The sequence below is a fragment of the Podarcis raffonei genome, chromosome 2, assembly GCF_027172205.1.
Source record: "Podarcis raffonei isolate rPodRaf1 chromosome 2, rPodRaf1.pri, whole genome shotgun sequence".
NCBI classification, from domain to species: Eukaryota; Metazoa; Chordata; class Lepidosauria; order Squamata; family Lacertidae; genus Podarcis; species Podarcis raffonei.
This window is the reverse complement of record NC_070603.1, coordinates 123,989,842-124,015,756: the sequence shown is the minus strand read 5'-3', so window position 1 is coordinate 124,015,756 and position 25,915 is coordinate 123,989,842. Positions and strand designations below refer to the sequence as shown.

The 25,915-nt window shown below is 41.7% G+C and overlaps 1 long non-coding RNA gene across 1 annotated transcript in view; it reads left to right on the top strand.

The window, feature by feature from the left end:
- Nucleotides 1-21,655, top strand: part of LOC128409516 (uncharacterized) — a 50,685-nt gene extending 29,030 nt beyond the window's left edge. Inside the window, exon 2 of the long non-coding RNA XR_008329239.1 lies at nt 21,532-21,655. This is a non-coding gene — a long non-coding RNA (uncharacterized LOC128409516). The remainder of the gene's footprint in view (nt 1-21,531) is intronic.
- The last annotated feature ends 4,260 nt before the right edge of the window (nt 21,656-25,915 follow it).

Below are 25,915 nucleotides of genomic sequence, written 5' to 3'. Positions count from 1 at the left end.
CTGAACTCCTGACAGACTGTGCTGGCAGGGGCTGATGAGCTTTTGAGTCCTATAACATCTGGTTCCTCATCCCTGCTGTATGTGTTTACATTGCGTCCCAGCATGCTCAGAATATTTGAGCTTGACACATGTCACAGACAATAAAATGATACACATCTCCCCCACCTTCTTAAACCTCTCGGGCCATGAAATAGCATCTGGGTTAATGGTGAACTTCAGGTCTGAGAATGTGCATCCCTCCATACTTCCAATCTTCACTCTGCCACGAGACTTATTGGGAAACTGCACCCAGTTGATGATGTCAAAGCTGGCTGGCAGCTCCCGACTCTCATCCAAACATTGCCCATTGATGGAGGTATTAGTCAGCTGGACTTCTCTTAAGAAAGGGTGGAGCTGAAATGACAGAAGAAACAGCAGCATGTGTGGTAGGTAAGACAAATTCACAGAGAACGATCCTATCGATAGCTACTAGCCATGGTTCGCTAGCTAGCTAGAAACTTTATTTGCATTATCCACTAGCCATAGCATTAAAGTAAAATATACTGGAAATCGAGCTAAATAGTTAGCTTTAGCCACAGATAAAACATGTGAGCCAATAGGCTTTCTTTTGATTAAAAGGAAAAGGGAAACCTGAGGAATGTTAGAAAGTTAATCACATAATAGATCTTACTCTAATTGCCCCTGCTAAAAATATTATTTTTACAGTTATGCTAAAATTCAACTAATACCCAGCCCCATCTAAACGTTTATTCTACCCCCCACAGAGCAAAAACAACAACAAAAACTTAAAATGCCACAGGTTAAAAACTATTTTAAAACATTGAAAAGCATTTTTGACATTTGTCCCAACCCCAGAGTTTTCAGGCTGGCCACTCATTATCGTTACGGGTGTAAGCTCAGTTTTATGTTTGTTTCATTTTTGAAAAAGAGCATATTCCACTGTTAGGCAAAATGAGATTGGCTACTCAAGGGCTTCCGGTTCAGCGTGACCCTGAGCTAGGCGGGGGTTTTTTCCTTAGGGAAGAATCCCGAGCTTTTCGGAGAAAATAGGGGTTCCACAGGGCGCCGTGGTCCCCTGAAAAGTATCTGGTGGGCGTTCAGATACACTGGTTCCCGCGGAGCTAAAAAGCGGACCTCCCGGCCGTCAGGTAACTCCGTTTCGGAGCGAAGAGTACAGCGGGGGGAGAAGCGGGCTGAGGGAAGCCATAGCTGTCTCCGAAAAAGCGAAGCCCCGAGCCTGCAGGAGAAGCGCTGGATTCTCAAAAGAAAGAAATTCGAGCTTAAAAAGGATAAAATTAAAGTGGATGTCATTTAAGGAAAGACTCGAAGAAGAGGAAGTCAAAAAGAGCTCGACTTTTATCTGAAATCAGCGTGGACGCAGAGACCTAAACAAAGCGGAGGAAAGTGTAAGTGACGCTAGCGGTCAAAGTTCTTCTCCCCGCTCTACGTTCTTTAAGACTACTTTAGAGGATACAAAATAACTGGCAAGAGAGGAAAGTAGAGGGGGAGCAAAGAGGCAACATTTGGATACTATTTGATACGACCCAGCCCTCTATTGAGATAGTGGAAAAGAGGAGGAATTCAGCCTCTCTCCTGAAAGCTCTGAGGAACGGAAGACTCCATTGTGTTACGGCGTGGACGCCATTACTTACTGTTTTTGCATGTCTCAGAGGAGGGAGGGAAGGGAGGGTACGGCGTCGGTGCTCTCTCCCCCTCCCCCTGAAGCTTTGAAACTCCGAAATATTAATAGGTGGAACTAAGCAATTTAAATAGACGGACTGCAGTGGATACTGCATTTCCCTCTTTGAGGAAAGGAATTGGAAAATCCGCTCCTCTCCCCCTCTTTTTTTTCTCTTTTCTGTGTGCTGTCCTTTATTACTCTGTGGTTGGTAGACCCCTGGTGGACGGGAGAGAAACTACAACTCATTTTGATAGTACTTGCTAATCTCTCTGGGCTGGCTTAACGTCTCTGAAAGTTGGACTTAAATACATGAGGGAAGAAAGTTGGTATGTTTGAACTTTTTCGGGACCCTCTTGTTGATCTCATTCGCAGTGGAATTTAGCCCAATTGAGGGCAAGAAGATAAAGAAGAAAAAGAGTGGTTCTATTAAAAAGATATTTCTCTCTTTTCTTATCTTTTTTCTTCTTTGCAAAAGATATCATAAGGAATAGACTATTTTGAGGTAGGAAGAATTGACTTAACTACCGACGGATCTGGCCCAGCTTCAAACCTCGGATATTATGACTGGAATATAATTTGAACTCTGATCTAAATCCTGAACTTTGATTTTGGGATTTTTTTTTTTTTTCTTTTTTTTTCTTGGTGGGACGTTGGACTACTTTATAGTGGGTTAACCTAATTGGTGACACCAAGAGGGAATTATTGGAGTATTACCTTAAATCATTTAGTGGAATTGGTTGTGAGTTTTGTAAAGATTTATAGAATTGAATTATCATAATTATCATTACCTTTTTACATTTAATTGAAAATGTCCTACCCACCAAAGAAAGGTGGGAATGGGGGGACTCCAGTAGAAAGAAAGGGGTCCAAGCAAGAATCAGACTTCAGATCGGAAATCTTAAAAATGTTTGCAGAAATTAGACAAAGTGAGAAGAATCTAGAAACAAAAATAGAACAAGTAGACTTAAAGATAGGGAAAATGGATAAGAAAATAGATGAAACTGTAAATGAATTGAAAGGCCAAATTAAAGAGGTATCCAAAAGAACTCATGTATTAGAGGAGGGAATGAAAAAGACAAAATTGGAAATGAAAGAACTAAAACGTGAAGATGATAAAATTAGAGTAGGCCTCTTAGAAACTAATAAATCACAAGAAGAAATGTGGGATGCGATCTCTATGAACGAACTTAGACAACGGGAAATTAATTTAAGGATGAGAGGGGTCCCAGAAAATCAAGGTGAAAATATTAGACAAAAATTAGTAACAGAATTGGCACAATGGTTGGAGTACCAAATAGAAGAGATAGCAGGCATGGTACAGAATGCTTTTAGAATGAAAGTGAGAACGACTAAGGCAAGAAGACTGCCTGGGGATTGTCTGATAACCTTTAAGGATAGAGATATGAGGAATTTGGTACTCCAAAAAAACAGAGAAAAAAGACTAATGATAGAAGGGAGTTATATAATTATTTTTAAAGACATTCCAATTAGACTGCTAAAACGAAGAGACCCTTATAAGCCACAGGTGCAAATTCTTAAAAAGAATAATATAGAATTCAAATGGGAGTTCCCGGAGGGGATCTCCTTCACTTACAAAAACAAGAGACACAGATTGACCAGCCCGGAAGAGATAGGTAAATTTCAGAGGAAATATAAGGAATTGTTAATAGAGGAAGAAGAAGAACTTAAAGGAGCAGTAGGAGGAGTGGAGGTTAAAGGTGTGAAGGATTTGGGGGAGAGGAAGAAATTGGGAGAAAGGCTAGAGGGAGAGGAGGAAGAGGAGGGAGAGGAAGAGGAAGAGGAGGAAGAAGAAGAAAGATTATAAAGAACTACTTTATAGGGGAAAAAAAAATTTTTTTTTGATTATTCGGAAATAAAATGGCGTTAAAATTGTGGAACTGGAATATTAATGGACTGAATGATAAAAAAAAAACGGAATAAGGTGGAACAATTTCTAAAGAAAAAAAATTTAGATATAATCTGTTTGCAGGAGATACACGTGGCGAAAAGGCATAGGAGAATTTTGGTTAATAAAAGACTTGGAAATGAATTTATATCATCAGATAAAAAAAAGAAAAGAGGAGTGATATTGTATATAAAAAGTAAAATTGAGGCTCAGCAAGTATTTAAGGATGAGGAGGGAAGAATTATAGCTGTCCAAATCAACTGGCAAGGTGAAAAACTAATAATTGTTGGGATCTATGCACCTAATGGAAACAAAACGGACTTTTATAAAAATTTGGAAGAAAAACTGTTGGAATATGTAGACCAAAAGATAATTTTGATGGGTGATATGAACGGGGTAGTGTCAATAGAAATGGACAGATTGAGAGACAGTGGGACAAAAGAAGGTAAATTACCTAAAACATTTTTCGAAATGGTTAAAGATTGTAACCTAATTGATATTTGGAGACTGAAACACCCGCTGGAAAAACAATTTACCTTTTATTCAGAACCAAATCAGTCGATGTCCAGAATTGATCAAGTCTGGATTTCGAGTGAACTAACTCCAAGAATTACTCAAGTGGAAATTGAACCAAGAGTAATCTCAGATCATAGCCCAATCAAATTAGAACTTAAAGGCTTCGAAGAAAGATCATTTAGGTGGAGAATAAATGAAGGCCTATTTGATGATCAAAATTTTATCCAAGAGGCACAGAAGAAAGTGAGTGATTACTTTGTGGATAACTGTAATAAAGGAACGAAGATGAGTATAGTATGGGACGCAAGCAAGGCAGTGATGAGGGGGTTTTTTATACAGAAAAATTCATTCAAAAAGAAGAACAGAGAGAAAGCAAAGACAGAGATCTTAAAACAAATTACGGAAAATGAGAAAAAACTAATTAAAAAACCAAATAATATAAGAATTAAACAAAGCATTAAAGCTCTGCAAACTCAGTTTGCAATGATAATAAACAAAGAAGTGGAATGGAACATCAAAAGAATTAGACAAAAAAATTTTGAATTTGCAAATAAATCAGGAAAATGGCTTGCTTGGCAGATTAAGAAAAGGAAAGAACAAAGTACAATAAATAACATTAATGTGGATGGAGAAGAGATAACTAGCCCTAAGGGTATTAGAAAAGGATTTTTGGACTTTTATAGACAGTTGTATAAGAACAAAGAAAAGAACAGTATGAGGAAAATAGAAAGATATTTAAAAGGAAAAGAGGTGCAAAAGATTCCAACAGAGGTAACAGAAAGGCTGAATACCCCGATTAATAATGAGGAAATTAAGGAGGTAATAACAGAATTGAAAAATGGGAAATCCCCAGGACCAGATGGGTTTACAGCAAGGTACTATAAAGAGTTGAGAACAGTCCTAACAACACCATTAAAAGAAGTAATGAACAATATTCTAAAAGAGAGAGAGATTCCGGGGACTTGGAAAGATGCATTTATAACCTTTATTCCAAAAGAGGATGCGGACCAAACACAAGTAAAGAATTATAGACCGATTTCCCTATTAAATACGGATTATAAAATCTTTGCAGGAATAATGGCGAAGAGATTAAAAAAGGTGTTACAAGAAATCATCCATGAGGACCAAACGGGTTTTCTTCCTGGCAGACAGATGAGAGACAATGTGAGGAATATAATAAATACTTTAGAATATCTGACAGCTAGGAACGAAAGACAGGCAATGTTAATATTCGTTGATGCCGAAAAGGCATTTGACAACGTATCATGGGATTTTATGTTGAAAAACATGGAATATATGGAATTGGGGAATGATTTCTTGAATGGAATTAAGGCAATATATACTGATCAAAAGGCGAAATTGATAGTGAATAATGTGATAACAGAAGAAATTAAAATATCAAAAGGTACCAGACAGGGCTGTCCGCTTTCACCCCTGCTGTTCATAATGGTCTTGGAGGTTTTGCTGAATTCAATTAGGAAAAATGAAAGGATAAAGGGGGTGGCAGTAGGCCAAAATGAATATAAAGTCAAGGCCTTTGCCGACGACTTGGTAATAATGGTGGAAGATCCGATGAATAGTGCCCTTGAAGTGTTGGAGGAGATTGAAAAGTTTGGTGAGGTGGCAGGCTTTAAGTTAAATAGGAAAAAAACTAAAATTATAATCAAAAATATGGACCAAACAATGACTGAAGTGCTGCAGCAACAAGTGGGTATTGAAGCTGTAAAAAAGGTTAAATATCTGGGAATATGGATAACACCAAAGAACATCGATTTGTATCAAAATAATTATGTTCCGGTGTGGAATCGAATTAAGAAAGATTTGGAGGGATGGGGGAGGTTAAAATTATCTTTTTGGGGCAGAATCTCAATGGTAAAGATGAACGTGCTCCCAAGGATGCTATTCTTATTTCAAATGATCCCAATATTAAAAGGAGTAAAGATATTTGAGGAATGGCAAAGAATGATTTCAAGATATGTCTGGCAGGGCAAAAAGCCGAGAATTAAATATAAATTGTTAACAGATGCAAAAGAAAGAGGAGGCTTTGCCCTGCCAGATCTAAAATTATATTATGAGGCGTCATGTCTTTGCTGGGTAAAAGAATGGATAAAACTTAAAAATACCAAACTATTGGATTTAGAAGGCTTTGATGCCAGATTTGGGTGGCACGCGCATCTATGGCAAGGGAAGAAATTGGGCTATAAATCGTTTGAAAACCACATCTTCCGGAAATCATTAATGGAAGTGTGGGACAGATATAAGAACATATTGGAAATGGGAGTCCCACACTGGTTATCCCCACTAGAGATTATGGGAGTTAAGAAAATCAATATGAGAAGTAACTGGATTACTTATGGAGATTTAGTGGTAAAAGAAGATGGGAAATGGAGATTAAAATCATACGAACAAGTAAAAGAACATGTGTCTGACTGGCTGCACTACTATCAGATAAGTAATATGTTTAAAAAGGATATGAAAGAAAGAGGGTATAAGGAAAAAGATTCAAAATTCCAAATAGAAATTGTTAATAATGATTGTAAGATAATTTCAAAAATGTATAAAATTCTATTGGAATGGTATACGTTGGATGAGGAAGTTAAAGCAGTAATGATCCATTGGGCCAGGGATTTAGGGTACAGTATAGATTTGGAAGATTGGCAAAAAATATGGAATGAAAACTTGAAGTTTACAGCATGCACTACGTTGAAGGAAAACACCATGAAGATGGTATACAGATGGTATATGACCCCTGCTAAATTAGCAAAAATGTACAAAATCTGTAATAAATGTTGGAAATGCGGGGAGAAGGAGGGTACATTTATACATATGTGGTGGGAGTGCAAAAAAGTGAAGGGATTCTGGGAACTGGTTTATAATGAGTTAAAGAAAATGCTGAAATATAGCTTTGTGAAGAAACCAGAGACCTTCTTGTTGGGAATAACTAGAAATGATATAAAGAGGAGGGATTGCAAAATCTTCCAATATGCAATAACAGCTGCGAGAACATTACTGGCCCAAAGGTGGAAGCAGAAAGAACTTCCAAGTATTGAAGAATGGAGAGAAAAACTGACAAATTTCGCAGAACTTGATAAACTAACTGGGAAAATCAGATTTCAGAGAGACCATGAGTTTTTAGAGGACTGGGGGAAATTTAGTGATTATTTGAAAATTGTATGTGAGGAAAATATAACGCTAGTGTGTTTCAAAGAAGCTTTGTGAAAAAAACAAGGAATATTGCAAAAATGTAAAAGAGGATGGAAAATGTATCAAAATAGTAATATTATAATTAAGGAATGTGTAGATAAGAAATTAAGTATGGATGATTGTCAGAGGAGTTGAGGGAGGTCGGATAAGTTAAAATAAGTGATGTTTAAAATTGTATGATTGGAGATATTATGAAAAAAACTCAATAAATATTATTAAAAAAAAAAAAAAAGAGATTGGCTACTCAAAGTGATAGATTTGGGGCACCACTGAAGAGAAATACCTGCCAAGGGTGCAGCCTCTGATGTTCCAGCCAGCTTCCTCCACCCACCCTCAAGATCTGTCTGGATCTCGATGAATGAGCCATGTTCAAGGCCCAAACCACTGCTAGGACACTCTTGTACGTGCTGTAGCTGTCCTGGGAGAAAACTCTCTCAAACTCCTCCTGCTGCAAAGTCTCCAGCTTTCCTCCCTCTGTGCATCTTGTCCAGCCTTTCACAGACAACACATGCTTTGAATATGAACAATGAAATGCTCTTTTCCAAAACCGTTCAAGAACAGGTGAGAACGGATTATAGTAGTCATATTTCATCCTTATGGGGGTCTTCATTACAAAGGACAAGGAACCCCAGAGGTAACGGAAATCCACAAACAAGTACATGTTGATGTCCCAAAAAGTTGTTGTGATCCAGAGCTTTGACCCAGCGTGTATTGTTTCAAGAAGGGTTTGCAAAATTGCAATCAGATCAAATTCGTGTTGAGAGTCTGCATAGTAAACAAGTACGCTAACTTGTCTCCACACGTCACGCGATTCTCTTTTGAGTAACTCGTCGTACGGCATCGTCCTGAGGACTCTCTTTGAAATGGCAACACAAATTCCATTGTGGGTCAGCAGAGGTTTCAAGGCGCTCATGAACCTCTCTCCGTTGTCAGTGTCTGGAGCGACGAGACCAACCCATGTCCACTGGAAGTGCAGGAGCAGCTGGACAATCCCCAAGCACTGCGCCTCTTCTTTTGGGACCATCCGGTAGACAAAAGGGAACTGAGTTTTATAATCAAGAAGAAAGCCGTAACTGACCTAGTGAAGAAGGGGAAAAAGATGGATGATACCTTTCCAGGACAATGATCAAATACTTGTTAATCTGGAGTTACTAACATGTATCAACAACCTCCAAGGGGACTCTGTGGGGTGCTTGCCAGTGAGTGCCAGTCTACTCAAGCCACTGTGCCCAGCATTAAAACAACCGCATCCCCAACACAATGCTTTACTTTTCCCCATAGGACTGAATGGTGATCTTTACACAAAAGTAAGTGATGAGCAGAGATGCTCAGCATCAATATACTTCCGTCAGGGTTGTTTAGCAGCACAGTCTTACATATATCTAGGAGAAGGAAAGAGGCAAGGATACCCAATGGGGTGCACAGGTGTTGAGTTGCGCCTAACATTGGGGGGCCCGTCTCACATGCATGCTGTCAGATGCATGGCTCACAATGTGCATGCCGCTCCTCCTAATCCAGCCAGGCCAACTCAACCCGCCATCCCCCACCCATCGCCCAGCACCCGCTGCCTTACTTTCATTTGCAGCTGCCACCACAAGGCTGAGACCACCTTGGTGTGGTCACCTCCTGCCCCTCCACAAGCTCCATGGAGGCCCCTGAGCACATTTTGAGATCGCCAGCACTCCTTCCTGGAAGGCCCCCTGGTGACCCCCAAAGGGACACGCTGGGCCAATGTCCATTAAACTTTAATTAGTTTGTTGTTGTTTAGTCGTTTAGTCGTGTCCGACTCTTCGTGACCCCATGGACCAGAGCACGCCAGGCACCTCTGTCCTCCACTACCTCCCGCAGTTTGGTCAAATTCATGCTGGTAACCTCGAAAACACTACCCAACCATCTCATCCTCTGTCGCCCCCTTCTCCTTGTGCCCTCCATCTTTCCCAGCATCAGTGTCTTCTCCAGGGAGTCTTCTCTTCTCATGAGGTGGCCAAAGTAAACGTCCAGTGCACTTCCAACGCCATAAATCTTATCTCAGCAGAGAATTTCGTGCAGCGGTTTAAGAAGGCAGGAGAGTCAGTACCTTTCAATGAAGAATCCTGGAGCAAGCACTTTGGAACTCAGGAAAAAACTTTATTTACAAAAGAAAAAACCCTGGCGATAAAGCACACATGCTTTTATCTCCGGCATAAAGAAAACTTAAGAAAACATAAACCTAACTCATATCAGCCCACCGACCACAATCTGAGTGAACTGACTATTTATACAAACTAACTCACATTCTTGGATGCTTAATGACTTCCAGCTGCTCAGTGATTAGAGCGACTTGTTACCTCTTAACCCTTTAGTACCAATAGCCAAGACACTGTGCCTTGCCGTGTCTCTGACAGTGATTGCCAGTGTGAAAGCCCCTCAACATTGCCAAAAGATATTGAGGGGACACCTCAGCCCCCTGGAGCTGCCACAGCTGCTTGAGAGGGTGAAGCAGCTCCTCTATGAAGAAAGGGACCTTTTAGTTTGGAGAAGAGGCAAAGAAAAGGAGACACATGTAAATGTTGGAAGATTCAGGACAGATCAAAGAAGGAACTTCTTCACAGCGTGCATAGTTTAACTTGTATGGTTTTAAAAGGCAATGTTCTACCTCCACTGTTCAAGGCAGTATGCACTGAATATCAGTTGTGGTGAGTCACAAGTCTGGAGAGTGTTGTTGCAGTCAAGTTCTGCTTGTGAGCTTCCCATTGGGACATCGGGTTGGCAACTGTGAGAATAGGATGCTGAATTAGATTGGCCTGATCCAGCCAATTCTTAAATGTTGTTAATTGCAAAATAATGGCCATGTAATAGACAGATTCAGGGGAGTTGTTACAGGTAAAGTTTCCTTCGGAAAAACGGAAGTCTTGCTCCAAATAGGAAACAAAAAGGAACATAAACTTTGGCAAAATAAATGTTGCAAGTCACCAAAGGATCTGCAGAGTTATACACAGTTGATTTTCTCCCAATCCATCATACCTGTGGGATTTTGTAGATGCCCGACATGGTTGAAATCTGGCTGAAGATGTCAGAATTAGCATGTTCAAGAACTGCCAACAGGTTGTTCTGTCTTCCGCAATTGTAGTTCGGAATATTGATTTCCCCACCAGCCAGCAGGTCTAGCATGACATCAGAAGTGATTCTGCTATCACAATAGTTCTCATAGATGTTGTAGCCCAGGGTGATGTTGGGTAAAATCCTAGAATCCTGATTGATCTTCTGAATGGTGAAGAAGAAGGACAACATATGCCAGTACCTTCTGAATTCAAACCTGCAATACAACAAATACTTATAGTTTACCCTGAGATCAAAATGACACTTAATTCTGGCAATATTTCCAGTTACAAAACAGCAAATTAAAAAAACAACAGTAAATTTAATTCATGTTGGACTTTGGTATATATATATTGCTGCAGAGTGCAGAAATAAGTAGTTTGGCAAGACTGCTGGTTGAAATTTAAAAAGGAGCATTACGAGTATATGCTTGCTTGCAGCCATCATCACATAAAGGTCCAAAATGAAGGTCCAACACTGACTGGAGAAGGAAGAAGGGAGAAGGAAGTAAAACCTGAGAGAAAGTAATCTGCATGGAGTTACTTAAGAAGGAATTGGAGAGGGAAGAATAGGTTGTCTTTCTGCCTACCAACCCCCAATGGTTTAGGTAACTTACTGGATGCATTGCACCTTTGCTCTCAACAATTTTAAAACACAGGTAACAACTACCACAGTTTTAAGCTGTAGGATTAACAGTTCCTAAACAGTTCAGATAATATCCAAGTTGAAGCCTGACTGCGAAATTAAACCAGTGTTGGTGGCTGTGGGACCTCAGAGGAGAGGGCTTTTCACAATTCAGAGATAATCATTTGCACAGTGGATTTTGTCCTACTTTCTATAGAAAAGCTGCAATTCGGTGCTCACTCAGGAACATTTGCTCCCATTCTGTTAAGAAGCTTTGTGGGAGGAGAAAGAGGGGAGGCTGAACTTTCAGTTAGATGCTAGATAAACCACATCGTCACATAATATGTTATATCAAGCTGTTCAAAATGAGCCCTCTGGCTGGAGAACCCCAACGGAGTGCAGTTGTGTTCATGGGGCCCATCAAAGGGCAATTCAGAGCCAAAGTTGGGAGAGTTGACTAGAAGTTTGGGGTTGCCCGGTAGCAAGGAACATCAGGTGAAGGAGTGTGAAATCAAGCAGCGTATAGTTTCTTACTCAGAAATCCTCGTTAAGGGGGGGCTGGAGAAAATATATGGTTTAATTCCAGCACCTTTTGGACATATGACGCCCCCAATGAGGTAGTCTCCTGGCCTGTAATAATTCCATGGGTCACTTTCATCCCTGATCAAATTCAATGGGCATTTTGCCTTCAGCATCCCACAAACTGCCTGGGGCATTGGCAGCAGCAGCACCAGCAGGAGCAGCAATATCATTCTGAGTCTGCCTGCAACAGTGGCCTCCCTTCTGGCAGCAATAATTTTAGATATACAGATCGAGTCCTGCTATTGAAAGGTACCAATAGTAAACCTCATCCACTTGTCCCTACCTGCTCCAAATATCAGTGGTAAAGGATATATTTCTGAAACCATTCCTCCTTCAGGTTTAGTGCAAGAACTTGCCTCATTGCCCTTAATTATGGTGTTTTCAGTCATTGGGGAAATCCTTGGAGTTTTGGTAAGAAGAGTGGTGTGAATCACTGTAATTTTAATAATTATAAGGAAGAAGAATCGCCCAGCCCTCTGGTCCATCTGCTTGGGTGAAGGAAAATGTTCGGAACTGGAGAAAAACATGTTTTTTGGTACTCACTTGGGCCAGAGAGGGAGGGCAGGTGGCCTTGACAAGCTTTCCATGAGAAACATCTTTGGAATTGCTAGGACCAAAATTTCCTCCCTTCCTTCCTATATACAAAGAATGCAAAGCAATTGTCACACTGCAATTCATGTGGCTGCCAATAGGTGGCCAGGTGAATGAGAAAGCAGAGCAGGTGCCCAGGCAAGCTTTTTAAGGAGTGTGGCAGGGCCTTAATTTACATCAGAGAATCCATACAATATATTTGCCTAGAGTGTGGGAAGAGCATCCATAACCTAATGATGTCACCAGTGCTTTTTTCAAGAAAAATAGGTGCCGGAACTCACCATGAAGTTGTTACAGTAAGTTGCCAGATGACTCAGGGCAGCCCTGAACAGATGCTGGGGCCTTTGGTTCTGGTGCAAATCAATTAAATGCATGTCTTTAAGTTAACACTTTACATTAAAAACCTGACAGTACCAAATTATTGAAGATTATTCACCAAAGCCAGACTAAACGTCTTTCCTTCTGCAGTGTTGGATGGCAGGTTGAGAGGAGTTCCCTACCAGGACAGACTTTGCTCGTGTGCTCAAGACATTGATTCTATAAAACATATTTTGCTGCACTGTGCGAAATATGAGCAAGCCAGGGCTGAACTGATATTACCCTTGCTGATACCTTTCCCGGGAAAATCAGAGGCTCACTTTATCAGGTTCCTATTGGAAGACCGGACGAACGCTAGAACAGCAGTGGTGAAGTTTTTATCGGTGGTTGCAAGAACCAATGATCCCTATCTTTAAGTCTGAACAAAATGCTTGTTTAACCTGGAGGTAGGCTATCTGAATTGTGCATTGCTTTGTAACAATTTGTTGGGTCTCTGGACTATAATAAAGATTGATTGATTGATTGATTGATTGATAAATGCATCCCCACCTCCCTTGTTCTCTTAGACTCAGGTAGATGGCTAGCGCAGCTCGGAAGGGCCCTGTGTGTGCGCAATGGTAGAGGTCTGGCTGGTAAGGTTAAAGCCTACTGCTGCTACATGGGAGGGAGATTGAAGAAAAGGAAATATTAATTGGTCCCATCCTGTAGCTTGACTAATCATGGCTAGGAGAAGCTAGGAACTAGGTAGATTCATAGATATAAAAAAGCGTAGACTCATGCACTATGGCCAGCTTGTTTAGTCTTCTCAGAAGTATGTAAAGGCATGCCCACCTGAAAGGACTGATGTGACTGGGAGCGGCCACCAAAACCATATAACACTGGTCCTGAAAGACCTACATTGGCTCCCAGTACATTTCCAAGCACAATTCAGAGTGTTGGTGCTGACCTTTAAAACCCTAAATGGCCTCGGCCCAGTATACCTGAAGGAGCATATCCACCCCCATTGTTCTGCCCGGACACCGAGGTCCAGCTCCAAAGGCCTTCTGGCGGTTCCCTCACTGTGAGGTTACAGGGAACCAGGTATAGGGCCTTCTCAGTGGTGGTGCCCACCCTGTGGAATGCCCTCCCATCAGATGTCAAGGAAATGAACAACTATCTGACTTTTAGAAGACATCTGAAGGCAGCACTGTTTAGGGAAGTTTTTAATGTTTGATGTTTTATTGTGTTTTTAATATTCTGTTGGGAGCTGCCCAGAGTGGCTGGGGAAATGGGTGGGGTATAAATAAATTATTATTATTATTATTATTATTATTATTATTATTATTATTATTCCGGAACTGCGCTCTGCAGCGCTCCGGCGGGATAAAAGCCACTGGAGAGAAATCATACAAATGCTCACAGTGTGGAATGTGTTTCAGTCACAGCTCTAGCCTTATTGAACATCCAAAAGTCCACACAAGAATCAAGCCATATATATTGCTATAAGTTTTGGGTGCCAGATTCTAACGTTTCTAAACATTAGAAATTAATAAGTGCTTGAGTGCCAGATGTTGGATGTAGCAGTGTAAAAATGCGGGTTAAATCAGTTTTTCCTGACTAGAAAATCCCCTGCGGAGAAGAACCAACATCTAGAACAAAAGAAGGCAATGGGGAATTAACAAAAAAGTTACTCTGTGCCAGACAGCGGAGGAGTGTGAGGCCGCTGATGAGCAGAGTCACAGGCTGGGTTTAGGATTTCAGTCCAGTAATATTCCATATTCCATATTATTCCATAATGTTCAATATTCAATATTCCATAATATTCAATATTACTGGTGCTAAGAATCAAATATTATGTTTAGCTTATTGTTTTCAAGTGCTCCTTCATGTTCAGATCTGGCCTCAGTAAAATAATATAGCACTTGGGAAGGAAGATGCAGCCCAGGAGCCCAGCACTGGAGGACAAGATGGAGAAGACCTGCACAGCTACCATGTATTTCCCCTTGGTGCTCAGGTAGGTGGGCACAAAGGACACCCAAACACTGCAGAAGACCAGCATGCTGAAGGTGATCAGCTTGGCTTCATTGAAGGCCCCAGGAAGCTTCCTGGCTAGGAAAGCCACCGTGAGGCAGATGGCAGCCAGGAAGCCCATGTAGCCAAGGGCAACATAAAACATGGCCACAGACCCTTCATTGCATTGCAAGATGATCTGTCCTGGCCGGGAGTAAATGTCAGCTTCTGGAAAGGGTGGAGAAAATCCCAGCCAGATGGCACAAACAGCAACTTGTACACTGGAGCAGGAAATGACAATGGAGTTGGCCAGACTCTTCCCCAGCCATCTCCTCACTGAGTTCCCTGGCTTGGTGGCCAGGAAGGCCAGCACCACAGTGATGGTTTTTGCCAAGAGGGAAGAGACAGCAACAGAGAAGATTATGCTAAAGGCTGTTTGACGGAGAAGGCAGGTTATTTTTCTTGGTTGTCCAATGAAGAGGAAGGAGGACAAAAATGAGAGAAGGAGGGAGACGATGAGGATGTTGGAGAGATCCCTGTTATTGGCTTTGACTATGGGAGTTTCCTTGTACTTAACAAAGATTCCAAACACAATGGCTGTGGTGAAGGATAAGAAGAGGGCAAAGGAAGCCAGGAGGCTCCCCAGAGATTCTTCATAGGACAGGAAGGTGACTATTTTGGGGACACATTGATCTTGCTCCTTGTTTGGATGCTGATCTTCTGGACATTTGGTGCATTCTTTGGTATCTGCATAGAGGAAAATAGACATCAGTATCCTAATATCAGGCATATGCCCACAGGAGTCTGAATGCTGCTGGAATTGTGGGAAAAGGTGGACATATGGGAGCGATCAAGAAGAACACTGTTTTGTTGGGCAGGAGAGAGACAAAAGTTCTCAATCTATGGTGTCCTCCCCAAAAGAGGATCTTATGAAATATGTCTAGAAAAGCTGTGTCTGTAAGATATTACAGAACCATTTTTTAAAGAGTAGACCAGGGAGGAGAACATTGGGCCACTGGGTCAGATCTGGCCCAGCTGGTTTCTCCATTTGGTGTATCCATTTATGTCAATTGTGTGGTGGGAGAGGCTGGGGATTTAACAATTGGGAACATATGCAAGGCAGACTGCAATCTGCTCAGCAGCTGATGTGTGGTGTATGCATGTATTGGTTAAGAAGTGGAAAGCTGTTTCCAACCAGTGGAAACTACCTTCCCCTACCAGTGCTGCTCTTTGAACCTCCAAAAACTAGAGAGGCATTCCATTCATGGTGCATTCCATTCATGTGTCACCATTACAAGCATCATGTTCGGACTGGCTCAAATACTTGCCCCATCCTCCCATCAAAGGCCCTTTCCTCTGAGATCCTCTCCTACCTTCCAGAGTAGAGATTGTCCCTTCTGAGCAGGGAGCACAATCATAGCAGCACACTGGTTTTCCTTCCTGAACCTTCTTGGCATATCCAGGGCGACAGCTCTCTGTGCATCTTGAGCGAGGCGTGTTCTGGGCATAAATAGAAGGAATATCAAGGGAAAAGTGATGTAACTGAAAAGTAATTGAATAAACTACAATGCCAGGATAACAATAACAGCAAACGAGAGCATGGAAACAACAATCATAAAGCACTCATATGAACAGAAGCAATAACACAATTCCTCACACTGCTGCCTTGGCATCTGCTCTTTTGTTGCACAGTTGTGAAATATGGACAAAATATGTCACTAAATGGGCCACCCTGAGGTTAGGTGTTTTCATGCTGTCCTCTTGATTTACTGAAGAGATGGGGAATAACTTACTGTACTCCAGCCTTGCTCAACCATGTGCCTCTCAGATATTTTTGTCCAATGCTGGACTGGGGGGCGGGGAATGGGAATTGTAGTCGAAAATATCTGGAGGGCACCAAGTTAGGGAAAGCTGTTCTACGTTGCTTTGTGAAGTCTGCTATTACTGTGACAACTTATACCTTCTTAAGGGCAGGCTCCATTAAATTCTATGGGATTTCATTCCAGGGAAGTATCTATAATATTGCCATCAAAGTCTCCTATGTACTATTGAAAAAGTGATTGGCGCTTAGCAGATATCATGGTTAATGAAATGACACATGTAATCTCCCCATACCTTGTTAAATGGCAAGGGCCATACAATTGCTTTTGGGTTAATGGCGAGCTTCAGATTTGAGGACTTCTGTCTCTCTACGCTCCCAATTTTCACTCTAGCCTTAGAGTTATTAGGAAACAGCACCCAGTTAATGATATCGAAGTCAACAGCCAGTGCCGCATTCTCATCCAAGTACTGTCCATCAGTCGAAGTATTAGAAGACGGATGGACTTCTTTCAAGAATGAATGAAGCTAGAAAGACAAAGGAAACTCCAGTACTGAGAGAACATGCAACCATGTGTGATATTTCATCCCTGCTTACTCTGAATCCTAATCTCATCTGAATAAGGACTAGGGAATCTCATCTGTGATAGATTTTTAGGTCCCTGTGTTCTTTTTCAGTCTTTGGGAGAGGGGGATTATCAAAGTCAGAATAATTACATATATTGTTTAAGTTTTTGGGAAAATATGTAAAGAATGATTAAAGGAAGAACGCTAAGTTCACAAAGAACAATAGTCACCTTCCTATTGCAGGGTCCTCTTTTTGTATATCAAAAAATCTCAAGGGAAACTGTGTAAAGATCACTAGCAAATGGGCATTAGTAGCCCTGGAAATCAATGATCATAAGGAAGCTTGGAGATGGAAAGTGCTGGTTGGAGACTCCTTCCATTTGTCACAGGGCTGTATCAGAAAAAAAGCAGTTTTGGAGCTGTGTGGTTGAAATTGTAAGACAGAAGCTTGCAAGCATATTGATTTCTAATGATCATCTAGAATGGTTGTGTTTGCATCACTGAAGTAATTCATGTTTTCTGAGTTAGATCTAGCCACAATCTACCGTTAACATTTTGTAAAAAGTCAGCCCTTCTATTGATATTAGATTCTGATTCCACATGTGTTCACCTTTCAAAACTGCAATGATTCGCAGCCTTTGTTTGTTTGGTTTTTTTAATTTCTGAGGAGCACATGGTTTGAAGCTGATGATCAGTGGATCACTGCGGAGTCAGGGCATTGTTCCAATTAATTCTACACTGCTCTCTATGTTGTGCTACCTTTGGTGTCGCTCTGTGGGCTGCCCATGGTGCAGAATGCTGCCTGCAAATGACTGGGCATAGTTCAATTGCTGGAGCACCTGGTTTCCATGCAGAAGGTCTCAAGTTCCATCCTTGACTGCAACTCTGTGGAGAGATGGGAAATATTTCCTTCCAGACCCTACTGAGAACTACTGCCAGTCCACTGGGCAAGAGATTTTGGTTATAATACACAGTTTTCTTCATGAGAAAAGTTATGGAAAGAGGATTTGAAGTTTGTAGCCTGCTGTTCATTGAAAGAAATTTACATGAAAATGATGTACTGCTGGTATCTGACACCTAGTAAAATTGCAAAAATGTATAGAACCTGCTCAAATTTGTGCTGGAAATGTAAAAGGAAAGAGGTACGTTTTATCATATGTGGCGGTCATGTGGGGTGGTAAAAGCTTTCTGGGAAATATGTAATGAGTTGAAAAAAATGTTTAAGATAACTTTTGTTAAAAAACCAGAGGCTTTTTTGTTAGGCATTATAGGTGCAGAAATACCAAAAGAAAACAAAAGACTGTTTATGTATGCAATAACAGCAGCAAGGATGCTTCTTGCGCAGAGATGGAAAGAAGAAGAAGCACTGACCAGAGAAGAGTGGCAGACCAAGTTGATGGAAGATGCAGAAATGGCAAGATAGACAGGAAAGATCAGAAATCAAGAAGACCAAGTATTTTTAAAAGACTGGAATAACCTTTTAACATATTTGAGAGATCACTGTAAACAGTTGAAATAATTGGCAGGAATACAAGGACATTTGTAATGTTAACATGGATTTTGGATACTATGATTACATAACAGATTGTTGTTGTTTAGTCGTTTAGTCATGTCCGACTCTTCATGACCCCATGGACCAGAGCATGCCAGGCACATAACACATAGGTTACAGTAGAAGATGCATGGATAAAATTTAGAATTGGAACCCATTGAGAAAAGGAAGAAGATCTCAAGGTTTGAAAGAACCCTTTTCCTTTCTAAGGTGTGAAAATGTTATGTTTACGGTGTAGAATTTTTATAACACACACACACACACGAGTACCACTGCAATGTAGAGGAAACTAAGGTAGATGAACCAATGGTATAACTCCTATGTTTCTGCTGATAATGAGTGTAGACAATACGGAACTACATGGATTATTCCTCTGATTGGTATAAGGCTGCTTCCCATGTTCCTATCATGATGATTCCAGAGCTGTGATAATGAACTGCAGTTTGAAAAGGACATACCTGCCATGGCTGTAGCCTTTGACGTTCCAACCTTCCTCCTCCTCCTCCCATTGACATGCGCTGTGATCTGGATGAATATGCTTCATTTATAGCTTGAGCCACGGCTAGGATACTGAAGTAGTTGACATAGCTGTCTTGGCATAGGACTCTTTCAACCTCTTCCTGAGGTAGTACCGTCAGATACTCCTTCTCCCTGCATTTTTCCCAACCCCTCACGGACAAGGGATGTTTTGAATATGAGCAATCAAACGCATTGTTCCAATGCTTTTCACTAGCAGAGGTTATTGGCTCACAGTAGTTATTTCTTCCCCTTTTTGGGGTCTTCATTACAAAGGACAAGGAGCCATGGGCATACTGGAAGGATTTAGTTTCATACAACAAGATTGTGCCCTGAAGAGCTGTGACTATCCAGACTTTCTGCCCAATTTTCACCCTTTCAAGTAAGGTTTGTACCTCTAGGATTATAAAAAGTCCATATTGAGAGTCTGTAGAGTAGACAAATACATTGACTTGTCTCCAAATGGCAGGTGGTTCATGGGGTATCCACAACCAAGTTTGTTGTACTACTCTTTGTGTGAAAGCAACACAAATTTCCCTTTTGATCATCAGAGGTGTCAAGGTACCCAGGAATCTTTCTCCATTGCCATTATCTGGAGCAAAGAGGCCGACCCACGTCCATCTGAAATACTGGAGGAGTTGGATAATCCCCAGGTATTGAGTTTCTAGGTTTGGGGCCATCCGGTAGACGAAAGGGGAATGGACTTTATCATGAAGAATGAAGCCGTAACTGAGCTGCTGAGGAAAGGAAAAGAGACTGATGCGCTGTTTTTCAGGGCCAAGATCGTATACTTCTATGTGAAAGATGATGACACATTTTATTAGGGCAAACATGAAAATTTTATGTAATTTTGTAAGCAGTTTACAAAGGTGCAATACAAAAAAAATCAAGATGGTAGAAGTATAAAGCCATACTTCAATTAATATGCCTTCTGAAATAATAATAAAAAACCCCTCAGTAGTTCCTGGAAAGGGGTCTGTCTGAACTCAACTGGAAGGGTATTCCCTAAAATTAGGATACAAGCTGAGCCTCTTTCCGTTATTCCCCCCAACAGGGTAAAAGGGATATTAGGCAGTTCCACAGGCATCCTGGACCCAAATTGTTTACTTATTTAGCTGCTCTAACAGTTATACGCTACTCGATTGTAAAACAAACCCTCAGATTGGTTTATGAAAGCTAAAACAGTAAAATCAAGAAGAATTTGCAACCATATTTCAAATATACAAAAACAGAAACGCTAAAACAGATTAATATGTCAATTTTCTAAGCATCATTGCAGGCTTGTCAAAACATGAATATTTTTAGCACGTGCCAAAGAGAGTACAGTGAAGGTATCTGGTTGATCTCAATAGGCAGGCAGTTCCAGCAGCCAGTGCAGATCTCTGAACTCAGGTGCTATATGCTGACAAGGCCTCACTCCTGCCAGCACTCATGCTGCAGCATTGTTAGCTAACCGCAGCTTCTGGATCACACGTGAGGGAAGACCCACATAGAGAGCATTACACTAATCCAATCTTGAAATAACCAACGCATGGACTGCAAGAAGATCAAACGCATCCATTCTTAAGGAAATCAGCCCTGAGTGCTCACTGGAAGGACAGATTGTGAAGCTGAGGCTCCAGTACTTTGGCCACCTCATGAGAAGAGAAGACTCCCTGGAGAAGACACTGATGCTGGGAAAGATGGAGGGCACAAGGAGAAGGGGGCGACAGAGGACGAGATGGTTGGATAGTGTTTTTGAGGTTACCAGCATGAGTTTGACCAAACTGCGGGAGGTAGTGGAGGACAGAGGTGCCTGGCGTGCTCTGGTCCATGGGGTCACGAAGAGTCGGACACGACTAAACGACTAAACAACAACAACAACAACAAATGAACTACTGTGGTAAAGGCTGTTCCAGTCCAGGAATGGCCATATCTGCAGAACCAGTCACAGTTGGTATAAGGCACTTCTAGCCACCGAAGCTGCCTGACCCTCCAGCGAGACAAGTGGATTCAGAAGCACTCCAAAACTGTAAACCTGCTCCTGTAAACCTGTAAACAGAGCATAACCCTGTCCAGGTATCAGGGACTGGGCAGATGAGGAGGAGCGGTGGAGACCACTGCCCCAAGAAGCTTCCAGTCAGGAGGCAGATGAAGAGAGTATGGACCCAGGTCTGTGGTGGTGGCAGATGGGAAACATCCCAGAAGAAGAAAAGCGCTGCAAAATAATGGATAGTGAAGAACAGGAGCAAGTTGGCAGGTGTACTAGCCCTGAACAGAGAGGAATCAGATGTATTAGAACAGTACAGCAGCCAGGTGACATGATGTCCCTTGAGCTCAGTCTTTGAAGGAGTCCATTCCATGGTCTCCGTGCATTTCTGTTTACTACTAATAAAGTACTGAAAAGAAGCTCTGTGTGTTTCTGGTTTCACTAGGCCAAGTGAGCTGTTTGAAGTCTTCATCATGACACCAGAGGGAAGGCAATTGACCAATTTCTTGGAAATGGGAGCTACTCACCAGAAGTGCCTCCGTCTTGCTGGGATTCAAGCTCTGCTTGTTTTTCCTCATTTACTTCATGCTCACACATCAAAAGCTGATGAGAAGATACAGTGGTGCCTCGCAAGACGAAAATAATCCATTCCGCAAGTCTCTTCGTCTAGCGGTTTTTTCGTCTTGCGAAGCAACCCTATTAGCGGCTTAGCGGATTAGCGCTATTAGCGGTTTAGCGGCTTAGCGGCTATTAAAGGCTTAGCGGCTTAGCGGCTAAAAGGCTATTAGCGGCTTAGAAAAAGGGGGGGGGAGCGAAAAAAAATCGCAAGACTTGCAAGACGTTTTCGTCTTGCGAAGCAAGCCCATAGGGAAAATCGGCTTGCGAAGCAGCTCAAAAACGGAAAACCCTTTCGTCTAGCCGGTTTTCCGTCTTGCGAGGCATTCGTCTTGCGGGGCACCACTGTAGCTAGAACAAGAATAAGCTCTGCCTTAAGTGACACTGTACAAACATCAGTTCCTTCCTTGCCACCCGCATTCAGAACAAAAAAAATAAGAGTGTTCTCAGCACAATAAAATGGGGAAAAGGCTAAAAATAACATCCATCCATCCAACCAACCAACCCATTCATTCATTCATTTATTCATTCATAAATAAATAAAATGAGGGAAAGGGTCACAGCCCAGTAGTAGAATATCAGTTTCACATGCAGAAGATCAATTTATTTAAGAGAATATTTCTATATGACTCTTCACTTCATGAAAAGCAGTGTTTCAATTAGGTGTATAAAGTAAGCAATGCAATCAGTTGCATTAAGGTAAGCATAACTTGTTCTTTTACAAGATGGCAAATGTTTCCAGGTGTGCTTGACTTGAACCTAATTCTTACTTGTGGGATTTTGTAGATGCCCAACATGCTTGCAATGTGCGTGGAGACGTCAGATTCACCCCCTTCAAGAACCGCCAGCAGCTTTCTCCATCTTCCACACTTGTAGTTTGGAATGTTGATTTTCCCACCAGCAAGGAGGTCTGTCAGGGCATCAGAAGTTGTTCTTCCATCAAAATAGGTATCATAGATGCTGTAGCCCAGGGTAATGTTGGGTAAAAGCCTGGGGTCCTTATTAATCTTTTGAACTGTAAGTGAGAAGGAAAGAATGTGCCAGACCCTTCTAGGCATCCAGCTGCAAAAAAGTGTTTTAAAAAGTGTGTCACCCATGGTGCAGTGAAAATGATAGTCACATACATTTTGTTACTAAATGAATGAGGATGGGAAGTAGGGCAGCACTGGGTGGTGACCTCTTAGGGCACCCAAACAATTTCATGGTTATTAGCTGCCACTGTGTCAAAAGGCCACTCCAGGCATCATCTTTCTCACAAATCTGGTCCCCAAATAATGGTTTGCATGTTTGTAGTGGGGTGTGGGAAGAGTAACCCTTCACATCAGACAGGAAGTCTTAGGGGTGCTGGGCTCTGCTGAGCACTACAAAAAATGTCTCCTGAGCCAAACTTAGCCACACAGGAGGCATTTCAGCTCCCTTAAACACTTACAGTTTCTAGTTGCATAGTTTGCGTTTAGCCAGGGGGAAAGAATTGTCCAGTTCCTGCTGAAAATGGTTCCCTCCTACTATTTTTGAACCCAGGAGGATACATTGGGCTATAGATATTGGTTATAATATAAATATGAAAGCATTGCAGCAATTGTGGAATATGGATATAAAATCTACAGCACGCTATGGTTTAAGAGAAAACTATAAGGGGGCATTTGTTGCTTTTCTTGAACATTGTGCTTCTACTCAGATTTTCAAGTTGCATTTGATCCCATGGAATAAGATGTTCCCCCAATCTTCAGACAAAAAACAGGCAATAGTAATTTATCAGGGGTACCAGAAAATAGGGGGTTGACCCTTGTACAGCAAGAGAATTGGAGAGTAGTTTAGGAAGGAGAAATATGCCAATACATCATTACTTACTTCAGAAATGCGCTTACTGGGGTGCTGGAAAAGCTAAAGGGAAGTTGACTTCCAATTAATCTTGAAGATATGACTCCACTAATGAGGAGGTCTCCTTGCCGATGATAATTCACAGCCAGATTTTTATCCTCAATCAGTTTCAGTGGACATTTTGCCCTCTGCTGCATTTCGTAGGTTGCAAGAGGCAGCAATAAAAGCAGTGTTATCATTCTGGGTCTGCCTGCTGTGCCTGCTATGCTTCCCTTCTGACTGTTCCTCTCAACACAAGCCACTAATTAGGAAAAAACACACCCAAATTCTTGCAAGACAAAGGCTTCACTGACTTCACAAATACGGGGTTGTTCATCTCTGGCTTCAGAGCCAAAAGGGGACTGAGGGGAAGGGTCATAGCTCAGTGGTGGAGCATCTGTTTTCCACCCAGAAGGTGCCAGGGTCCACCTCTGCTAACTACTCCAGGTAGGACTGAGGATGTTCTTGACCTGGAGAGCTGCTTCCAGTCAGTAGATAGCACGGAGCTAGAAGGCAGCTTCCTATGTTTTGATTATGCTCCACAAGGACCTATCACCTGCCCTATATCTTGACTGCATGGATTCTGTGGCACACAATATATTTTATACATCAAACTTTTCAAGCACAGTGGAGTAAATAACCTCCTGCTGCCCTTAATTGTGATGTTTGCATTGTTGTTCCCAAAGGTAACATTTGAAGATTATTTGATTATGGGAAGGATAAGAATAGATCACTGTGGATCTGATGATTGTAAGGGGAAGAAACATCTGTTTGAAACTTTATGGGAGCAGGTGGAGAACAGGAGAAAAACATGTTGACTCAAGAAACTGACATGGTTCAAGGAGGAAGAAAGTGGTGTATGATTGACATCAGAAGAGCCCTCAAGCTGGATCAGGCCTAAGGCCTGTAAAGTCCAGTATCCCGTTCTCAAAATGGGCAACCACCTGCCCCAAATAGCCCATAAGATGGAGATGAGCGCAGCAGCACTTTCTCGACATGTGTTCCCCAACAACTGGTACTCAGAGCATCCTGTCTCCAATATTAGAGGGGAAACATTTCTTCAATTGCCAGTAGCTATTGTCAAATGAAATTCCTCTCCTAGTCCCCCTCAATTTTGATCAACCAAGTAGCCCAATTTAGGGTTTGGGTGGGCAAGGTCTTGTTATTGTGGTTGTGAAGAATTTTAATTTAGGGTCCTTCCTCTGATAGTGTGAGGATAATCAAACAGAGATGTCTGACTACAGACAGCTCCTTCCAGCTGTCCTAAAGATTCTAGACTGGTGAGTGGTTTGCCAGCTGTTAAAACTATACAGAAAGGCACCAGAAATAGGTAATAGAAGGATATTTTATTTCCAGAATCAGAGTCCTAATACAGAAAATAAATCTGAAGGTAGGTGTTACCAGAAAATAGGGGGTGCCTTTAACCGCCCAACTCCCCATTAAAGGACTCTGAGCCCCTAAAGTTCATGTTGGGTAAGAGAAAAATGAGCTGAGGCAAGAACCAGTGAAAGCAAGGCAGATCTTTATTATTCTGTTGCAACAGAAGTCTGTCAGTGTTTGTAAATAAAAAAAAGTTCTGACCTTCCTTTGTCTGGTCCTTGGACCCTTGTCAGCATAAAAGAGTCCGCGAGAAGAGTATCCTTGCAGAGTACTTTCTGCTTTTATTCTTAAAAGTCTTTCTGCAAAAGCGACTGACCAACTGTACACACATCAACGCTACCAGCTTTCACTAACTAACCAACCAACCAACCAACCCAACACCAAACCAACATTTCTCACTCTATATATACAGCCCGGTGCAGGCCACTGACTCATGCTGACCCAGCCTTTTTAAGCATTAAAGAAACAGCGGCCAATTTTTAGCAGTGACAAAGTTCCGCTGCCGGCTTTGATAGGAGGTGAGGACCCAGGACAAAGATATGCAAGAACTTCTAAAGGTTTTAGAAATTGCCTGGTCCCTTAGCCAAGGACCACCCAAGGAAGCATCATACACATGTCACAGAAAGCAGTGTTCTACAACAGAGATGTGAGAGTATGGCTTGTCTCAGAAGAAGATGCTCTATTGACATGTCTGCTCTGCTTAACAGATACCTGCCAGACTGGTTTTGCATAGGAGCAGGTCTCTTCATTCCAAATACTTTCTTTCTTTCTTTCTTTCTTTCTTTCTTTCTTTCTTTCTTTATAGGATTTACATGAGAAAGCGAACTATTTGGAAAGGTCCTTCCCCCCCAAGACACTTCCTTCCACTGCAGAGAAACATTTGGGGTCATTTAAGGGACCCCTGCACCGTTTCTGAATCCGGTTTATGTAGCTATGTTTGTGTGCCCACTCTATATATTTATGAACATTTGTTTTATTATTTGGACACCTTAGAATTAGGGGGGATGGGCAGTATGCTATGGTAGATTCTCGTGTAATTTAAGAGAAACAGGGATTAATATAAACTGGCACATGCAAAGCTGCAAAGACGTTTCCAGATTCTGCCCATGTTCATTTATTTCTGAAGGGGAGAGAACCTCTTCACGCAAA